The following is a 4,324-nucleotide window of genomic DNA, read 5'->3' on the forward strand; positions in this document are numbered from 1 at the left end:
ATATATATGTATGCACACCACTTGTGGCACACCACATGATATATTTTTGGATTCTGACGTTGCTGATTTGAACTTAGTACATTGAGAACGCTCTTCAAAATAACTAGTAAACCAATTATGTACAACACCACGGATTCCATAATATTGTAACTTACATAACATGGTTGTGATTAATGGTATCAAACGCCTTTGAAGAATCTAAAAAAAATCCAACTGCGTAGGAGTTATCCTCAAACGCACTCATAAGTTCATCGGTGAGATCAATTAATGCCATTCAAGATAGTTGCTACGGAATCATATTGACCACTGTAGGCCTATATTAAATTCACAGTTCTAGTGTACAAAATACGTTCTAATATTTTCGGAAACCATGAAAGTACAGAAATTGGTGTGTAGTTAGACATATTCTCTTTGTCTTTGTTTTTTTCTTCGCTTGTTTTGATTTGCTTGGAAATATACCTTTGGTCAGCGACATTTACAACATATGGCGTAAAGGCTTGCTAATATGCATAACAACATTTTAAACTACATTTGGACTAAACTCATCTAGACCCACAGATTATTATTTTGAAAAGACATAGCTATGTTACATTTCCATTTCATTTTTCATTTTAATAGAAGTACATTGACGCACTAGTTGGGTTATTTAAGTAATGAATATTGTTGATATTGCTTTTAGCTTCATCGAGAGGTGGACCAATTTTAGTATTAAAAATTCATTAAATCCTTAATTTTCCAAAGGGAATTTTCTTCTTCTTCTTTGGTGATACCGCCGAATCGCAGGTTAAATCCACAGGAATATCGCTCTAGACTTATGATATTTGCCTCAAGGCGTTGTCATGTTGGTTTGGTATGTTCCATTTCAGCAGAAAGATCGTATGTTTTTGTTTTTCTTTCTTCTAGATCGCTGATCGATATGTATATACGACTAATTTCTCCATTTCTGATTGCCTGGATTCCATTTTATTAATTCTTCGAAGCAGAGACTCCTGGTTTTAAGTACGGTGTCAAGCCAACCTCTAAGTTCACCTGCAAGATTTTCAATTTCCCGCGATTCAAGACGACTATTCCCGGGTCTGGTTTGGCGGGAGATGAGGTTGGCTGGGTTCCGGAATCGACCAGCTCTGACGACGAACGTAAGTTAGTTTTACGGCCTAATCGCTGTGCCATTTCAATTATGTTTGAAATTTAGAACAAGATTTAGGGATGTTTGTGTAAGATCCACAGCGATCGGATGGATCAGTAAAATCGTATTTTTCGTAACATGTGAGGGGAGCTTAAGAGAGCAGCTACAATCTACATCATGATCATGCTCATTGGGTCCACAAAAAATTGGTCCACTTTTAGAAAAATGTGTCTAGATTTCTAATATTTTGCGTAAAATGGGTCAACTTTTAAGAAAATTGGTCCAGTTTGTTCATATATTTTTGCGTAAAATGGTTAAACTTTAAAAAATGGGTCCACATTATTTGAATTTACGCGTAAATCCTTGTATTATTTGAAAATCCTGGCTATGTAATTGGACAATTACAAATTAATTAATAAATATATAATTAATTATTAATTTATAAATATATGTATCATGTCTATGCTGTAATTAAAGGTAGTCCTAATTCATTAATTTTTAGTGATAGTCATTCCTGTGAAAATGCCCTGGGTGTCTATAAAATGAAGACCGAAGATCCAACAATGAGACCCATATTTTTCTCCTTTATTTCAATAATAATACACGTGAGGCTGTTAAAATATCAAAACTACGAGATTATTTTCACGTCTATTGTGAAATTTTCAAGGGTCTTGGTTTTATATACACCCTATATGGGTGTCTACAAAACGAAGACCGCCGAAGACCAATTATTTCTCAAACTATTATGAAGAACTATGTTATTTAATTTTTTTAATGTGCAAATGAAGTCAATGGAAAAAAATTGTACTTGGAAGCTATGACGAACGTATCAATGAAACTTTCAATTTTACATTCTGTATACAGTATATAAAAGTAAAGTAATGTATATATAGACTTGGTCTTACAAAAAAGAAATTCTTTTCATTGTTCACTTATGAATTGGAACAATTTATTAGTTGTGAATTTTTAAGTAATATTAAAAAAGAAAAAAAAATGTGGTCATTGATTGCCCTTCATAAATTGTATAGAACCTTAAGATATCAATAAACGTTAACGCTTTCTGCGTCACCAATGTCATCACATAACTCATAAGAATTAACACGTTGATGATAGCAATAAAATAAAAAGAAAATACAAAAATATGAAATAAGAACTATTGAATTATATTATTGAATTATTATATAATTAAATAATTATTAATTATTATTATATTATTGAATTAGACTTTTCTATCAAGGCTTTTAAGTCTAAAGTTTTCATATAATTAAACAATTTTAATTGTTTAATTATATGAAAACTTTAGATGATTATTGTATTAGGTCTAACGTATGAAATAAAATATGGGATTGTTGGTTCAGAAGGAGAAAAAAAAAGAAAACAAAATATAAAACATAATATCCCATAGCACAAGGGTTGGTGGGTTTTTTGCTTTCAATATACGTTTCCACTTCAATGGGATATCATTAATTACACGTTGTTTTTAAATATTAATTTGGATTTCAAAATCGGTTGATGATGTGAAATTGCAAGTATATGTGTAATTTTATATTGATTGACGACGAACACAACGCTATATACCCGTCGCCGACTTTCTCCAACGATTTCATTAATCAGGATGTAAAAAAGGTCAAAATACGACCTAAGGCGGGGTTTTTAAGCCATTATTACGAATATAATACCCTGCAACTACAACAGCTATCCATGCTCAGTGGCATAACGCCTGTGCGCAGGGCCACTCACCCTTGGAGCCCCTTCGGTGCCCCTAGGTTTTCGTTCTATAGCACCCTCTGATCTAAAAGATTTTTGTTCATACATAACAGCATAATATGTCTCTGATATCGACTGTAGGAAATAGGCCTATATATTATTAATCCAGTGGGGATGGGATGACCAGCCGGACAGAACCCCTTACAAAACACGACCTAAAAGACGGGGTTTTTTAAGCCATTATTACGGGACATAGTACCCTGCAGCTAAAACAGCTATCCATGCTCAGTGGTGTAACGCCTGTGCGCAGGGCCACCCACCCTTACTTCGGTGCCCCTACGCCATGGTCTTCGTTCTATAGCACTCTGATCTAAAAGGTCTTTGTTGATACATAACAGCATAATGTGTCTCTGACATCTACTGTAGGACATACCATATTAATCCAGTGGGATGGGATGCCCAGCTGGACAGAACCCCTTACCGTACGTTTGCCTTTTTTTTGTAATGGAGATAAAATATTAACATTTTAAGTTTGAATGAGTGCCATTTTCGGGCATCTAGAGGTGTCATAATCATAATTTGCTTTGCGACTCTCGGTACAGAAGAGACTATAGGTCCTTGATTAACCTTAGGGGAGGGTGTCTAAGGGAGGGGGAATATATATAAGCTCCCTTCGGGAAGAATAACATAAATTTTGTCGAGCAGCAGGAACACTGCTTTGATAAAGCACATTTACCATCTAAGAGTGCCATTTCCGAGCGTTTAGAGGGGCCTAATCTTAAAATTTGCTCACCTCAGCCCCAAACATGGTGGGGCTGAGAACTTCAGAAAGTTTCTGGATCCGCTCCTGGAATTACTATTAACACATACTCAGTGGCGTATCCAGGATTTAAAAAGGGTGGTGGTGATGAAAAGTAAGAGTCCACATCACGTGAGCGCTACCATGTTTGGTGGTGACGTGAGAACTTTTCAGTATTTTGTACCTCTGGTTGCCTGGAAATGGAACTTAAATTACATTTTAAATATTTTTATTGACAAATTGAGTAACAAAAATGAATTAATTGCCTGGAAAGGGAACTTAAATTACCATTTTACCATTTAAATGTTTTTATTGATAAATTGAGTAACAAAAACGAATTAATTAGACCTAAATAGGTGCCCGGAAATAGCACTTGAATATTTACAATTACAAAAACTACCATATTCGTATCCACCTGAGCCCCACCATGGTTGGGGGCTAAGGTGAGAAGAAAATTTTAAAAATTTGAGACTTATAGATGCCCGAAAGTAGGCAGAGGATACAGCCACCCCCCCTCCCCCGTCGGGGATAAAAAACCACAATTCGTCGTTTTTACATAGACTCTGAAATTGATTAAATAAAAATTTGAAACCCATATATTGTCTTATTTTCGCCCCCTAGGCCACTTTCGAAAAGTTTTTAGCGACGCTCGTCCGCGCCCTCTTCTTTCTTGTCGGGGGCATCAATTTCTT

General features: G+C 35.2%; 1 long non-coding RNA gene across 4 annotated transcripts in view; it reads left to right on the plus strand.

Annotated features, from left to right (window-relative positions):
• Window positions 1-4,324, plus strand: part of LOC117110294 — a 28,036-nt gene that overhangs the window by 12,271 nt on the left and 11,441 nt on the right. For 3 of the 4 annotated variants that reach the window (XR_004445665.1, XR_004445664.1, XR_004445663.1), the window contains exon 2: window positions 904-1,136. This is a non-coding gene — a long non-coding RNA (uncharacterized LOC117110294). Of the gene's footprint in view, window positions 1-891; window positions 1,137-4,324 lie in introns of those variants that run through there. The other variant, XR_004445662.1, reaches the window with a different exon arrangement.

The sequence above is a fragment of the Anneissia japonica genome, unplaced genomic scaffold, assembly GCF_011630105.1.
Source record: "Anneissia japonica isolate Jap-2015-1 unplaced genomic scaffold, ASM1163010v1 scaffold673_len1821605_cov196, whole genome shotgun sequence".
NCBI classification, from domain to species: domain Eukaryota; kingdom Metazoa; phylum Echinodermata; class Crinoidea; order Comatulida; family Comatulidae; genus Anneissia; species Anneissia japonica.